Source organism: Lissotriton helveticus, chromosome 1_2 (genome assembly GCF_964261635.1).
Source record: "Lissotriton helveticus chromosome 1_2, aLisHel1.1, whole genome shotgun sequence".
NCBI lineage: Eukaryota > Metazoa > Chordata > Amphibia > Caudata > Salamandridae > Lissotriton > Lissotriton helveticus.
Window position 1 is genome coordinate 54,113,128 of NC_136058.1, and position 18,178 is coordinate 54,131,305.

Sequence of the window (18,178 nt, forward strand, 5' to 3'; positions counted from 1 at the left end):
AAAGCAAGGCACATTGGATGCAGGCCTATGGCACAAAGCACACTGCGTGGATTCAAAATGGCCCCTTCACCCCCACCACATGGCCCTGGACCAGGCCTCAAAATGGCCCCCACTCACATGGCCATGCCCCATCAACACCTCCAAAAATCGAAAAACACACAAAAATCACCACAATCCAATGCCATCCATGCCCTCCATGATGTTTACATTCAAGACACCCCACAGAAAGACTAGGCCCATGCACCACTGAGTGAGAACCCCTGGGCAAAAGGCCCCAACAGCCAAAAAAATCAAAAAACACACAAAAATCACCACAATCCAATGCCATCCATGCCCTCCATGATGCTTACATTAAAGAAACCGCACAGAAAGACTAGGCCCATGCACCACTGAGTGAGTACCTCTGGGCAAAAGGCCCCAACAACAACCCCAAAAATAAAAAAACACACAAAAATCACCACAATCCAATGCCATCCATGATGCTTACATTAAAGAAACCACACAGAAAGACTAGGCCCATGCACCACTGAGTGAGTACCCCTGGGCATAATGGATGATAGCAGGGCACATTGGATGCAGGCCTATGGCACAAAGCACACTGCCTGGATAAAAACTGTTTTATGTTTCATGTTGAAATATATAGAGAGATTATATGTAGATATATGGTTTCATAGTTTTTGGTTGATAATTACTCAATATGCAGAGAAATGGATGTCTTGCTTTTGTAACAAGATGTTCATGATGATTCTCTGGTATGCTGTTTCTGTATTACTCTCTGTAAGATATTTCAGACATGGATTCAAAATGGCCCCTTCACCCCCACCACCTGGCCCTGGACCAGGCCTCAAAATGGCCCCCACCCACATGGCCATGCCCCATCAACACCACCAAAAATCGAAAAACACACACAAATCACCACAATCCAATGCCATCCATGCCCTCCATGATGTTTACATTCAAGACACCCCACAGAAAGACTAGGCCCATGCTCCACTGAGTAAGTACCCCTGGGCAAAAGGCACCAACAGCCAAAAAAATCGAAAAACACACAAGAATCACCACAATCCAATGCCATACATGCCCTCCATGATGCTTACATTAAAGAAACCACACAGAAAGACTAGGCCCATGCGCCACTGAGTGAGTACCCCTGGGCAAAAGGCCCCAACAACACCCCCAAAAATCGAAAAACACACACAAATCACCACAATCCAATGCCATCCATGCCCTAAATGATGTTGAAATTCAACAAAACAGTTGCATCATGCACCCATAACTAACCCTGGTCCTACTGGATACTGTGGCTACCCACAATATATTTTATTTAATGTTCTGAAAAAGTTACAAAATTGTAGTTGCAGCAACTGTAATGACCCAAACAAACAACATCAACTTACTTGTGAAATTTCTAATCCAAAAGTGATCCAAAGAAAGTCAAAAAGGCCTCAAATCCAAATATTCAGCAGCATCCACAAAAAGTAATCCTTCCAGGTCAAGATCCAAATCAAAGTGACCAGCACATGAAGAAAGCACTGGGAGGAGCCTGCTGGACAGGAACAGGAAGTTGGAGACTGTGGGACACTTCCTTCCTCCCACCCCCCCGACCCCCAAAATGGACTCCTTGCAAAAGAAAAAGTGCAGCCTGAGGAGTTATTCTGATAAAAATCATCATTTTCATTCTGCTGGTGAATTTCTTGTGCGAAATTGCAAATTTTGCAATCTCGCTATTGCGAGATTCTCGCTGCCCGCCCCATCTACGTGTTTGCAAGTGTTTACTCCCGCGATGCGTGATCACGGGCCTTTATGACGTACTCGCGTTGACAAACTCTCGCTGTGCAAGTTGGCAAGCCGCGATGACGTAATCGCGGTCGACAAACTCCCGCGGGATCCCGCAGCAAGACCCAACATGGCGCAGCACGCGCAAACATGGAGAAAAACAACTCTTCAAACGCTGAATGACGGTAAGTGAACGCTGCGCGCCGCAAAATTGTATAGTATTCTATTTGGCAAGTGCGACCAAGCAAAAAAATCTGCTTCACGCGGATTTGCGAATTTTCGGCAAATTCGCCAGAGTTCGCGGATTGCGAATTTGCCGAAAATCCGCAAAATCCACGAGCGGAACGGATTTTACGCCCACGCTTAGAAGAGACGATAGCGTGGTGCGGCCGCCTCGGGCGAAACAACAAGGGGGTTGGGTAGTGTAGATGTGTAAGGGAGCCACCGGGCCTGAAAACATACGGCGTGATCTGAAACAACCCAGGATACGCACTGGTGGTGCACCAGCAGGACTGCCCGGTCTTGATGAATGACTCAACAAGTAAGTGCAGCAGCGGCAGGCTTAACAGCACAGGATTGAGTGGTGGCCCCCAGCTGGAGAACATGCCAGGGTGGCCCTGAATTAAATAAGCTGCAGCTCTGGCATGACCTAGTGTACATGGCAGTACGCAACATTGGGATGTGAGGCCACACTGGCGTGTTAATGAGAGCACACAAGCGACCATCCAGGCACTAATAGATTGACAAGGAGTTCAGCCCGGCGCGAATACTGGGTGCCCTGAGCCCGATCCCCTGCTGATAACTTGCACAGTGCGTAGGGGGTTGAGGCACTGAAACGTACCATCTGGGAAGAACTGACCAGCCAACCAGAGAGGGTGGGGAACCAAAAGACAAGTGACCCACCTAATAAACACTGCAGTGTGGGAAACATCGCTCAGTAATGTCTGGGACCAAGGGAGAGAAAATCATGCACCAGACCAAGCTGGATAAGTATGCAACTCAAAGACAGGGAGCGGCAGATGCCGCAGGGAAGGAGAACTGGAGGAGACACAGACTCCAACTATGGGAGAACCCACACTCAAAGACATGATTGCAGCAATTGCGGGGGTGCGCACTTTGTTGGAACAAAGAATGGATACCATTACTATCGAAATTACATTGCTAAGAGCTGACCTCCTGAAAAAGAGAAATCCATAGAAGTGGTGACTACTGAGCTAAGTAGTGACACCAATCAAATGTGACAGGAGATTAAAGAACTGCCCAGAAATGAGCAGAAACCCAGTTGGACAACTATGAAGGTAAATTGCGCCGCTACAATTTTAGAATCATTTGGGTTCCTGAGAGAGTGGAGGGGCGGGCTGTGGATTTATTTGTAGAGGGCTTATTACTGAACTACCTTTGGCCAAAACCCTTTTGAAGTACTTTACAGTTGAAAGGGTGAACAGAGTACCTGGGGAAAGATCACCCATGTGCAATTCTAGCAAGACATTTGAATTTTACAGACTGTGATCTCATAATACAAGCGGCTCGAACAAACCCTCTCCTCAAATTTGAAAACAGCAAGTTGTCCTTCTTTCCGGTCTTCACCAATGCTGTGCAGAAACAAAGAAAAACCTTTTTGAATATCAAAAAACAGCTGACATATAAGGGGATCAGATATTCCATGTTGTTTCCTGCCGAGCTGATAATAGAGGGGGACAATATAACATGGTCCAGAGGCAGCGCAGGAGTGGCTGGAGGGCTGCAGGCTGCAAAAGATCACAATCTGAGATGAGGAAGGGTCCCTCTTCTCGTGAGACACTTGATTTTAGAGAACTGAACAGTAATGTGAATCCTATTTCTTCGGTGGCCACTCTGGAATGAAACCGGTGGTTCAAGACAACGATACACATGCTAAGTGACTCAAACTGAATGTAATTATATTCTAATGAACTGAAAGGAGGCAGACAGTGGTGGGAAGGGTATCGCCACCCATGAGTTAATAGTTAGTTTAAAAACTAGGGCTATAGGCACTCTGCACTATTGGGGTATGGGCAGTTTTAGGCCCAGAGTGCGGGGAGGCAGGGAGGTGGGTAGTTGGGGATTTAGGGTTAAGCTAGTTCAATTGAGAAACCAACAAGTACACTTAAAAGCAGGATTTAACAGAGATGGTACACGTGCAGCACATATAAGCAGCCCTAACATGTCAGTGAGTAGTGAGATGCAAGCTTGCAAGCGCCTAAGGGCAGGAACCGGGAGGGGCTGGGGAGAGAGGGAGTGGAAGGGTGACATAGGACTCAATGGGTGAAAAGAAACTTAGACTTCGATCCTGGAATGTAAACGGTATGGGAGATAAACTAAAGAGGGGAATACTCTTACAATATATTAAAAGACACACCCCAGACGTGGTCTTGCTCCAGGAGACACATTTGCTAGGGAACAAGTGTAAAGCATTGGATAGATATGGTTACTGACTGGTCGTACACTCTGGATTGACCTCGGGTTCACGGGGTGGGCATTATGGTGTGTAAATCCATTCTGATGTCCACGGATCACACCTGAACGGATGAGATGGGCATATACGAGGCAGTATCAGGAAGATGGGAGGGAGGGACACTGACCCTGGTATCTGTATATTTCCGCTCAGGTTTACAGGCAATGTCATTTCGTGACTTGGGAAGCACAATGATAGGGTTTCCAGATGGGAGGTTGATGATTGGGGGACCTCAACTCTGTGGTATGTGGCAGGCATGACCGTTATCGCCCTAGAGACCTTTTTAGATGCAATGGGACCGGCTGATGTATGGCGAATCTGAAATCCCAGGGACACCCAGTTTTCATTCCACTCCGGAGCACATAATAGCCTTTCCCGTATTGATTAAATCCTCATGCCAGCAGACCTGGTGGGGCAGGTTACAGAAATCAGACACATGGTAAGGGGCTTATCTGATCACTCTCCAATATGGGACATTTGGGTAGGGGCAATGATCAGGTGGGTAGGACGGCTCCTATAAACCTGTGGCATTTACGCAACTTCAATATATGGTACAATATCACTTTATCAATTGAGCATTATTTCCAGGAGAATGAGGGATCGGTGAACTCAGCCCGAATGCTTTGGGAAGCATTTAAAACCGTGGTGCGTGACCAAGCAATCTTGCAAATAGCTGGGTCAAAAAAGGAGAGAAATGCTGCAATACTGCAGCTGGAAGGAGCGATTTTGGTGCTAGAGTGGGAATTGTTGGTGTCTTCGGATACGGAGGTAACACAAACTAAATCTCAAGAAGGAAGAATACAAGAATGTGGTGAAGGACAGGGCTGAAAAATTACAGAGGTACAAACTCGGTCGGATATACGAGCTTGGGGTCAGAGAGAGCAAACTGCTTGCGTGGTTAGACCGGCATGAACAGGCCAACCGCCTGGTCATGGAAATCACAACCGAAGTGGGAGAGCAAATCACTGATATCCAACTAGTTGCAAATGAATTTGCTAAATACTATACTTGGATATATAAATCACAATCGGTCTATCCAAGAGAAGAGTCGAGAGTTTTAATAAATGACGTTCGATTGCCAATGTTGTTGGAAGTTGACAGGGACTTCCTTGACAGTGAGCTCATGAACGACGAAATAGCACGGGCTATCAGGGACTTGGAAATCCGGAAAAGCCATGGGCCCCAATGGTCTCCCACTAGAACTCTATAAACTAAAACCTGACATACTAGCCCCCTCAAGGCCATGTATGAGGAAAGTTTCGAAGCCGGTCTGTTTCCCCAAGATCAGCGACTTGCCACAGTGGTGGTTATTCATAAGGAGATTAAACCTACGGATCAATGCTCCTCATATAGATCCATCTCAATTTTGAATGCTGTGGTGAATATCCTAGCCAAAATGTTGGCCACACGGTTGATTGGAGTGATTTCCAATCTGGTCCACCCGGTTTCCATGAGGAATGAGTTTTCTGTCTTCATTTATTTTTAAATGTGTATGAATACAGAAAATGTGCTTCTTTTAAGTGACTCTTTGTGCTGTTTTTCATGATTTATAGCCCAACAGCTAAGTAGATGGACAGCATGGGAAATAAAAAAAAAGGATGACATTTCTTCAAATAACTGCATTTGTCAATATACATTTGTGGTATGGTGCTAATATTTGCCAGTGGATGTACTGTTATGTAATATTTGGCAGCTTAAATAGCTAAAACACAACAGACATCAAAGTATGAGTGTGTCTATCATTTAAATAAATATGGAAATGTACAGTTTTACTACTACCAAAAAATAAATATGGATAAATACAGACGGAAATCTTAAAAAAAATACCATAAAACCAGGAGCCCTAATTATGATTTATAGAGCGTTTTTCTGGATTCATGAGTTCTGAAAGTTTTTAGTCCACAGTCAACTTTGTCAACTTTCTATCAAAACCATCCCCATTGTAACAAGGGGTCCCTTCAGGATCAGGTCCTTTCCTGGCACTTTTAATTTATAGATGGGGGCTTTGTGCACACCCTTGAATCATCCAAAACTCTTATTCCACCTAAATGCTGATGATACACAGCACTAATCCAGAGTTATCTCTCCAGAAGCCCTTGTTGAGCTAGCCAAGCCATATTTTCCATAAAATCCTGGTAACCACTCTATCACTTTGAAATATAGCCTTTGAAAAAAAGATTTCCTCCTCTTAGCTCCGCCAAAAAGTTCCAAGCAAACCTAAACATGACTGAATGCAACAAACACATTGGATTGGAAACCAACTATTGTGAATAGTGTTAAATCTAATGTCTTTATGTCCGACAAAGACCAAAATTATCTGGCTTACATCAACCCCCTAGCTATAGACAGGGCCACTGGAATAATGCAATTATGGTTTAAAGATTACTAAAAACGCAGCGACACGAGTTGCTGTGAACTGACTATAGGTGCCTACTTCCAATTCAGACTACCACAAAGAATGAATCCCATAATTTCTTCAGAAGATATGGAATCAGTGGTTCAAACCTTAGTTCTTTATAAAATTGACTATGGTATTTCACTGGTAATAAGAATTCTGAAATTCTTTCCTGTTCTTTTAAAAGCGGAACTCAACACTGTGGGTCGCCGAATATTGAACACCAGAGAACAAAACACATCACTCCAATCTTGTGTTCACTCAGATGGCTTCCATTGAGTTGGGGCCTGTTTAAACTAGCTTGCACTGTCCTTATGTCTAATCAAAAGAACTCCCCTATGTATCTAACTAATAGATCTCTCGTAGATCACGTGCATTCAGCACCAAAGACTATCTCCTCTTTGAAAGAATAACCTTCAAGAAAGTAGAACTTTGCACCAAGTTTTCTCTAGTAGCTGACCAAGGATCTTCCCCTTTTTGAGAATAAATGTAATTTCTAAGTGGAAAATCCTTGATAGCTTTACAACTGTATGTGGATAAAAGAACTGTACTTTTGTGTTATAGTTGATCTGTGTATACCATGAAGTCTTATCTGTTCTGGAGCGTGCTGAAAGTCCTGGTTTCCCCCTTAGAATTCATTCTGTTTATATTCTGCAGGTGGATTAGAAGCATTGACAGAGTATTCTACCTTTCTAATACAATTCTACTGTATGTGTGTAACTGTCTTGGCATTCCAATTCTTTGTTTTTATTATTTTATCAACTTTAAAATGCTCTCCTTCCATATTACGATGAATCACACTCCAAAAACAGAAATACATAAATGAATAGATGAATAAGTAAATAAATAACATTTAGAACAATCCCAAATCTTTGTAAGATTTATAGTAATAACTTGCCTGTGAATACATAAAAGATCATTATAATAATATTAGAATAAATATAATAATATTAATTATGAGAAGGAATTTAAATTGTACTGAATCTCCAGACTTATACTCCATTAACCTGAGGAGAGTGCAGAATAAGGCAAGATCATGTAAAGCAATATGTCATTCTGTGCAGGAGCATGGGCTAATCAGCCCGCAGAGGGAAACATGTCCAGATTTACAATATTATGTTCATATCACATATTATGTCAATGGGTCATCCATCGCTTTGGATGCAGGAGATACTCCATTGCTTGCAATAGAGGCTTTCCCTGATGTGGGTCACCTGAGGGGGCTGACTTGCAATAGCTAACGTGCCCAGCCTCTCTGCCCAATGCTGAGGTCAGTACACCTTAATCATGCTGACTTTACTGATCCCACCGGATGGTACCATAAGAAACAGCTCCACCTGCATCTAGTGGAAAATCTTCCCCTAGTTGCCACCTCTGTCTTTGAGGGGTACATTGCTGGCAAGGGGAGATACCTCCTTTTCCAGCTACGGCTCTTTGAAACCGATCTCTGCCTGTGGATTGTGAATGCACACAATTCAAGAGCAGGGATCTAACTAGAAACCAGGATTGGTTGTTTTTTTGAAGGTTTGTGCCTGAAGAATAGTTTGACACTCCCCTCAAGTGAGAGGCAAAAACATAATTTCTGTAACTTTCCCTTCCTCTGGGAGGTGGTAAGGCAATTGGCCCCTCTAGGGAAGGAAGCATTTGGGGGCAATCATTTTTGCCTCTGCTGCACAGGGACTTTTTGCCACTCCTACTGTGCCCCAGGCAACATAGTAAAACAAGCATTTGCAATGCAATCGGTCTCGCCTCTGGGACCTTTTATGTATTTAGCTATGCATCCCATTAGCTTGGGTGCTGAAACATATACTGTTCTTTAACATGGAGGGAAAGTAAGCACCAGGTATGGGAGCACATGGCAAGCAATATTGCCTTTCAGCGGGAAATGGTTTAGTCCAAAGCTCTGCTTTTAAAATAAAAGCAGATTCTTCGTTGGTCATATCACTGAAAATACAAGATTTAACAAATATATTATTGTCTACGGGTGCTTGTGGAAGACAATTTCTATAAGCTGGAATCTAGATAATGCTAAAGTGATTGTGGTATTTTCCTGTCTTCTGCTGGTCTTTTTCTTTCAACAAAAGTTAAATAGAGACAATGGCCAGAAAAAATTAAAAAAAAGAAAGTTCCTCAGCAGACAGCAATTCTGGTATTTTACTGACCTCTGCTGGTCGTTTTCTATCAAGCCAGTTAAATAGAGGCAGTTGCACTAAAAAAAAGTCCCTCAGCGGAAGCAGACAAGTCCTAGGGCTGATCTCCAGAGCCCACAAAGTACATACACGTATAAGTATATACTAAAGTATATAGATAAAAATGTATTGTATGATTAATGAAAATCTTCCAATTAAAACAATCTTTAATACACACCCTTTAAAACATAGTGAATAGATCAAAAATTCTTAATAATCCTATTCTGACAATTTTTCCAAATAGTACCGCAAAATAAGTTATAGGCAATAATTCAGTCCGTAATTTTTACAAGACATATAGGCAAAACCTAATATGGATATTAGCAATTATAATTTCAATACTTATGTAAAAAATCACTTGTATAGTGCAAGATTTACCCCTAGCTATTTAAAACTTCCAAATTTGCTAGGCTTGACTTACGGTACAAAAGGGGGTGGTGATGGACGGAGCATCTGAAACAATCGAACACTCACACCCAGTCAACAGATCTGGGTTTAATCCATCAGCGTTCTTTAGCCCACTCTACCACCCCAGTTCAGATATGGCCATATGCAAATCAGTCTGACCCTGTGCCTCATGGGAACAGTCCAGCTGTAACTGCCAAGCCATGCCTTCCCTGGACCGGAATCAAGCTTCCTAGGACTGGTTTCTGGCATTTCAGCCGTCTTCAGCAAGGCTTGCTTGAACCCAATGGCAAAGTGAGCAAGGGACTCACGTCTGAGCATACCCTGCCTACTTATGGCGAACAAAGAGGTACAAAAGGGGGTGGTGATGGCCGGAGCTTCTGAACCAATCAAACACTCACACCCAGTCAACAGATCTGGGTTTAATCCATCACTGTTCTTTAGCCCACTCTGCCACCCCAGGTCAGACATGGCCATATGCAAATCAGTCTGACCCTGTGCTTCATGGGAACAGTCCAGCCTGAACTGCCAAGCCATGCCTTCCCTGGACCGCAAACAAGCTTCCTAGGACCGGTTTCTGGCATTTCAGCCGTCTTCAGCCAGGCTTGCTTGAATACAGTGGCAAAGTGAGCAAGGGACTCACGTCTGAGCATACCCTGCCAACTTATGGCGAACAAAGTGGTACAAAAGGGGGTGGTGATGGACGAAGCATCTGAAACAATCAAACACCCACACCCAGTCAACAGATCTGGGTTTAATCCATCACTGTTCTTTAGCCCACTCTGCCACCCCAGTTCAGACAAGGCCATATGAAAATCAGTCTGACCCTTTGCCTCATGGGAACAGTCCAGTCCGAACTGCCAAGCTAAGCCTTCCCTGGACCGGAAACAAGCTTCCTTCACCACCCCCTTGTGTAAGGTTTGACTTGCTTGCGTCCAGTTTCTTTATTGCAAGTAGCAAAAATTTGGTAAAATTAGCGTTCATTATAATGTCCATTGGTCTAAAACAAACCATAGCATGTCTACATGTGCGAACACCTCTTTCAATGAAGCAGTTTTATAAATATCGCTTTCTTCCAGCCGTCATTGCTGCACATATGCAAACCAAATGAATAACATTTTCTTCCCATAGGTTGCATAGTCTGCAGGGAGTCGACGTGGGTGGTCTCAGTCAAGGGATTGCATGCTTTAAGCCTGGCAGATTGCCGAATCTTTCTTTCATAAATATATTTTTGGTTTGTACTGTCCAAGGTATTTCTAGATATGGTCGAACTTTAAGAATCGTAGAGTCATTTAGTATCATCCATGCATGCGATCGCTTAATAAACAATTCTTTGTCTTTCAGAAGAAATAGATGTTTTACTGATTTATTAATTATTGTCTTAAAAGCTTGTGGGGTTAGAGACATTTCCCAGATCTCATGAGTTGACAATTCTTTCAAAGCCATATGAAGATATTTATAAAAAAAACGACGTATTGATTCAATTTGCACATTGGGTTATTAATATTGGTTTTAATTTGTTTCCATGTCTTTACATATTGACCCATCTTTGCAATTTGTTGGTTGCAGAAGCCAAAATCAAGCCTGATCTGAGCAGGCGATGCATCGGATGAGAGCCGAAACAAGTATTTGAGAGTTATTGTGACAGCGTTATTTAATAATGTAGAGTCCGTACCACAAAGAACTTCTCTTCCATAGGTAAGGCTAGGGAGCAATTTTGCCTTTATTACTTTTAATAGTCGAAGATAGGTTTGACCGCCCAAGGAGCTGTAAAGTAAGTGAAAAGCACCATGTAAAAAATTGCCTCTTTTTTATCTCTGTTTTATGGTGTGAAAAAGATCCATTCTCATCAAATAGTATACCTAGGTATTTATAGCATTGCACCTTTTCTAGCTGCCGCTTTTGCAGATACCATTTTTGTTTGCTACTCATCAATTCCTTATTGCTGACTTCCATTACTTTGGTTTTTGTTTCATTTATTATCATTTTATTCTCAATTGAATATGTTGCTATTTTGTTTATTAATCGCTGCAACCCTATCCTTGTTTGACTGAGCAGGACGACATTGTCAGCATATAATAAATTCAATATTTGTTTATCTGCCAGTTTCGGTGAATGTGCTAACTCTTTGTCCAATGATACCGTAAGGTCAGATAACAATTAATTAAATAAATACCCTGCTTAAACACAACCTTGCTTTAAGCCTTGGGATGTATTAGTTTTTCTAGAAAGCTTTGAGCCATGGCCTGGTCGAACCCTAGTCCAGGTCTCAGTATATAATAATTGAATTGCTTTTAGAAGACCGGTACTTATACCATAGTGATACAATTTGCTTTTCCACACAGTCAAAGGCTGATTTAAAATCAACAAGACATAGACATAATGGCTGTTTTTCATTTGATATTTTTCCATTAATGTTCCCAGTATTAAAATGTTCATTGCCATCCCTTGGCCTTGTACAACGCCTAATTGATTCGGCATAATTAATTGCTTGTCTGTTGCCCAGTCTATTAACACTTTGAGGAGAATTGATACAAAAAGCTTAGCTTCAATGTCTTGGAGCGTAATTAATCTATTGTTGGCTGGAAGTGACCACTTCCCACTTTTATAGATAGGTGAAATTATAGAACCCTTCCAGGACTCTGGGATGGTCCTTGTTTGCAGTGACTGGTTTAATACTGGTGTTAGATAGCTTGACCAATATAATGCTTTCTCCTTATAAAAAACAGCTGGAGTCCCATTTGGGCCAGTGGCACCATTGGATCTCTGTTTCTTAAGTTTGCATACTTGGCTTTCCATTATAGTATTCTTATTGTCCTCTGCTCTACATATGCTCTCAGCGATGGGATTTGTGACCGTGTCCGAATTGTGATTCAAATGCATGTCTAAAAACATAACCCATTCTGTTTCAGTGACTGTCGAAGAAGATGATTTCCTACTAGCTCTATTCAAATTATTGACTAGTACCCAGAATTCTCTTGCGTTACTCATTTTACAAGTATATAAAGCTTTTGCCCATAGTGCTTGTTTTGCTTGCATTTTGTCCTTCCAGGTCAAATTCCTTACTTCTGTGTTTATCCTTCTAAGTTTTTCGCCATAGATTCGATTGCCTGGGTACTTCTTTACCAGTCTTAGGGTTCTATTATGCTCTCTTTTTAATAGATGAAATTCAGAAGATATTTTAACCACTGTCAGTGATTTTCTTTTCTGCTTCCCTTTATTATCATTTTTTTGGGACTGTCTGGAGATTAATTTCTTTGTAAAGAGGGACCATTTTTCAATAGCATTAGAGAAGTCTCCTTCAAAATATGTCTGTGCCATTGCTTGTGCATTGGCTACAAATGAATCTTTCATATTTTCCGACCAATAACGTTTCTTATAATGTTGTTGTGTCTCCCGGAAGTGTCATATATTTGTCATGCCTTATACTATTTAACTTTAACTCTATTATTTGTTGATTATGATCACTCCTGTTTGTTCCACCTATCTGAAAAGATGAAATTTAGTGAAACAAGTATAACAATGCTATTGTATAATCTTTTCTGGAATTGTTGCCCCCTGCTTGATACGTCCAAGTGAGTGGCGAGTCCTGCTGAAAGGATGTACGTCATTACGACGCACACTTTTACAACGCATTCCATTACAACGCCGTTGTAACAACGCAAGTCGTTACAACGACTTGCGTTGGGGGGGCGCAAATTAAAATTGTTTAATTTACTATTCCAACACCAGTCCCCGTGGATAGTAGGGAAGGTGTTGGGATAGTAAATTAAATGATTTACTATCCTTGAGCGCCCCCCAGCGCAATTCGTTGTAACAACTTTCGTTGTTATGACCGCGTCGTAATGGAACGGCGTTGTAATAGTTGCGTCTTAAACGTCGCATACCCTGCTGAAATGGCCGTTTAGCTCCCTTAAACCTATAGTTGCTAATTATTTTAAAAAACTCTTACCTGTTTGTTCTTTCTTTCTTCCCTTAATATCCGTTATAAGTGGGAGGCTAGTGATTGACCATAAATGGTTCTGTTGTTGAACTTCAGCATCTCTAACAAAACACCACAACATATTCATGTTAAAGTCACTCGTAATGATGATCTCAGGTTGGATGTCATTATCCAATTGGTGCAATATCATAGTTGTCAGGCTGCTAACCATTGTTCTTCGTGAACCGGTGTCAGGGTGAATATATACATTAATTATTACAAGGGATCTAATTATCTTTTGTTCTTTGTAGCGTATTTTGACAATCAAACAGTCCTTTAGACTTTGAGCATCCATCCCACTCTCAATATTTAGTTCTGTTGGAGTGGGGTTGGTACTTTTATTTCCCAGTCCAAAAAAAGATTGTAATTTTGTATAATAAGACCAGCAGCGGTAGGTGTTGTCCAGGTTACCAATGTCGATTCTTGATTGTTGTTATTACTTGCTAGAAATTCAATTGATTCTATGTCAGTACTTCTAATTCTTTCCAATGAAGGTACTGCTTTACACAATTTTAAGATGTTTCCTCGATTCAAGATATTGTTATTATGCCTAGATTTATATTCTGGCGTAAAAATTACCTGTATTGCTCCCTCTTTTTGACTAAGATTTTGTATCTTATTTTGTTGTAAAAGATTTGCGTCTTTTTCTTGATTGCGCTCAGTTTGCTTCCCAATGTGTTTACATAATTCCTGAGACCATATTTGTTGTTAGAGTGGTAGTTTTTCCCTCAATTTCCTGGCCCTCTGGAGTATTACTATCCTTACGCTTTTCTGGCAATTCTTTACTCTCATGAGTCACTTCAACGTTCTCTCTTTTTTACCTTTTTTTTTCTAATTGCGCTAATTTACTTGTTACCGTTTCTTTAATTTCTTCAACATATGACATACCCGAGAGCTGATTTTTTTACTTATCTACCTGTTTTGTGTTATATATTGGCTCATTAATGACTTTGGGCCAGATGTAGGTAATTCTATTTTACCGATTCATAAATACCGAATTTTACCGATTCGGTATTTATGAATCGGTAAAATAGAAGGGGGGAGATGTAGGTAAATTCGGTAATTGAATTACTGAATCTGTAAAAATCGGTATTTACTGAATCGGTAAATACCGATTCGGTAATGCCCATTGATTCCTATGGGCCTTGAAGCCCATAGGAATCAATGGGCAATACCGAATCGGTATTTACCGATTCGGTGAATACCGATTTTTGCAAGGGTGCAGGGGGTGTCACTTTGACACCCTCTAGCACCCCAAATACAGGCATGTGTGTCATGTGGCACACAGACATGCCCTATGGGCATGTCTGTCTGTCACATGGCATAGGTGTGCATGCACACATGTGCATGCACACCTGGATTCGGTATTTTACCACCCAATTGAATTGGGTGGTAAAATACTGAATCTGTAAGGCCTTTGGGACTCAGAAGAGTCCCACCTACATTTGGATTTACCGAATCGGTAAAATTACCGATTCAGTATTTTACAGAATCAGTAAGTTTACCGATTCGGTAAATTTACCGATTCTGTAAAATAAATGCACCTACATGCCAATTCTTAAATACCGGTCGGTAACGGGCGAAATCGGCCGTTACCGACCGGTATTTTGGCTCCTACATCTGGCCCTTTGTGGTTGCATGTACTTCTGACAATTTTTTATTGAACAAAGGATAGAAAGGTTTTGCTGGTAACATTTCTTTGATATCTTGTTCCTGGTTTGATGTTTTTTCTTGATTATTTCCTCTATTTATTCTCTCTACTCCCGAGATAATTACATTTTTTGTTACTTTTGAAATGTTATTAATAGCTTTCTGTTGTTTTTTCCTATGTCTTTAGGATAAATGAACTTCTGATGATGCCTCTAAAGATGTTGGTTGTGGTGAACGTGGAATTTTCACTGCTTGATCATTTGTTTTATCGGCTGTTGGATCTTTCAAACTTTCTTTACCTAGAGTATTATCATTACTTTTTATTATATCATTAGGTAAGCAATCGCTCTGGCTGGCTTGATTTCCAACATTGAAAATATTTCCTTTCGCATCATCACTTATTGTTTTTAAAACATGAGGAATTGTGGCCAGTTTATTAATTAATGGGGCACAATTGCACTCTGTATAAGAAGATAGTGGTTTGGTGTGTGCCCTTACTATTAGATTGTTTAATGTTGCTATCTTCTGGTCGATTCCGGCTACAGAGGATGCCATTGCACTTAAAAGATCTATTTGCAGCTCCATTTTATTGGACTAACATGTTAAAGCTTTAAGAATTAGTTTCAAGGTTCTAAAAATTAGATCGCAAACTGACCCCGAATTCTAGTTTTCTATTTCTTGTACTCCCGGGCTTTGACTTTACCCGTTTATAAATGAGTGTCCTTTGTAGGCTTCACTTACATGACATTGCTGATCATACCCCTTATCGCATAGTCCAGTAAATTGTAGTCTACTATTCCGTTTATCTTTTTGATAGGGAGTACTCCAACGCTGCAAGGTTTCTGGTTTTCTGTTACAGTCATCCATATTATTTTGAGACCCATTATTTTGCTTAGAGTTCTCCTGGTCCAACTATTGGACAATATTTGTTGTAGTCAGATTAAAATCTGATTGCTGGTAATTTGGCACAATTTTATCATCCTTTATGGTGTTAGCCCAGTTGACCCCTTCTTTTGGAGATTTTTGCTGGAGTTGAGTTGTTTGGGCCAGATTAGTTGGACCCCCGACACCGTTGACTTTTGTTATGTTTACTTGCACTTCGATTGGCATTTGCAGCCCTGTTGTTAATAGTTGCTGAGCATCTCCCATCAATTGCCCCTTTTGTTGCGAATGTGTACTCAGGGGAATAGGTAGCAGCTCTAAGTCCGTTATTTGACCCCACTGGTTGCCTAGTTCTTCAGTTGAATTTGACCTTAGATCCACCTCCAGCTCATACTGGGTGGGTTCCCTTACTCCTCGATTAAGGAATGTTGTTCTTGAGTCATTCATTGGCTTAATTGGGGTTTGGAGACCATGTGAAATAGTTAATAATGTTAGCATGACTCCAGTTGGCTCTTTCATGATATCAAATTTTGTTGGAGACTTTGCCGGTTTCCCAAATATACGAACCGTAGATGATTTGACAGACTGGATATTGCCTGATTGTTTTATTTGTATTTCATTTAGAATTGTTGATTGTTTAATTTGTTTCTTCCTCTTAATGGGAGGGAAAGGTGGTTGCTCTTTTCCCGACCTCATAACACCTACTTTGTAGAACAAGAGGTGTCTTCCCCCTAAACAGAAAGCCCGTTGAAAGGCATACGAAAGGATGGGGCCCCAGGTCCGAATGGGTTGCCGGGAAGTGTTTTTAATGAAGATTTTGTCTTTTGGGCTTCACATATGCACCGTCTATTCAACCATTGCTACAATAACTCAGGAGTACCAGACTCGTGGAAAGGCTCTATTCTGCAACCAATCTATAAGAAAGGCAACATCTTACAGCCTGAAAATTACAGACTAATTGCTCTACTTGATGTGGATGGGAAGGCATACGCAAAAGTCCTACTGAAAGCGCTAGAGGAATGGATAATAGACAACCAAATAATACCATACTACCAGACTGGATTCCGGGCGAACTCATCAACAATGGATAATGCCATAGCATTATCATACCTGGTAACTAAGGCAACAGAGGGGAGAAACCCACCCCTGTACGCCTGTTTTGTTGACTACAGTGCTGCATTTGATGGCATCGACCGCAATATACTGTGGGAAAAGCTTGCAACGTGGAGGATACCAGGGAAACTTCTGGCAGCCATCATGTCCCTCCATACTGGCACATGGGTCCACACGAAGCTCACACAGACACATGCAACTGCCAAGACCTATACGAACAAAGGGTTAAAACAGGGATGTGTGATTGCACCAACTCTGTTTAACCTATACACCGCGGACCTGGGAGCGGCACTTTCTAAAACTAATATTTTCCCACCTAAATTGGACAACCTTAGAATACCCATCATGCAATATGCAGACGATATTGTCATCTTGGACCAAACCAGAGTGGGCATGAAAAGGGCATTGGAGACTTTTCATTTATATAACTCAGAAAACAAGCTCCAAACTAATGCACATAAAACCAGGTCTTTGAACATAAACCCCAAAAAATCTCTGTTGTGTTGGAACATCGGACCACTCAGAATTGCAACTGCAAATAAATATACCTACTTGGCTGTACAATTTTTAGATACCGGCAGAACAACATCTCAGGCCCAATCATTGGAGGTAAAATATGCTAAGGTCACACATGCACTATGTAAAATCCATCAGAACCTTGTGAGTCACTCAACTGAGGGCATCCAAAGAGTAATACAAGTCAAGCTATTTTCAACAATCAGCTATGGCCACCTGGTTTTCCCGGGCCTAGTGTCCGATAAACTGGAGCATCTACATATTATGACTTCCAGGAAAATCTTCAGGCTACCACTCTCGACAATTGTAATTATTTTGGCCACCATGAGTGTGGAAGGGTATGCTCAGACATGAGTCCCTTGCTCATTGCACCATCAGGATTCAAGCAAGCCGGGCCGAAGACGGCTGTAATGCCAGAAACCGGTCCCCGGAAGCTTGTTTCCTTTCCAGTGAAGAATTGGCTTGGTAGTTTGGTCTGCCCTGTTCCCATGATGCACTGGGCCAGGGACAGACTAATTTGCATATAGCCAGGTTCTGAACTGGGATGGTGCAGTGAGCTAAAAAACGGTGATGGATCAAGCCCTGATCTGTTGACTGGGTAGGAGTGTTCTGATTAACTCAGATACTCTGTCCATCACCACCCCCTTTTTGTAATTATTTTGGCCACCATGAGTGTGGAAGGGTATGCTCAGACATGAGTCCCTTGCTCATTGCACCATCAGGATTCAAGCAAGCCGGGCCGAAGACGGCTGTAATGCCAGAAACCGGTCCCTGGAAGCTTGTTTCCTTTCCAGTGA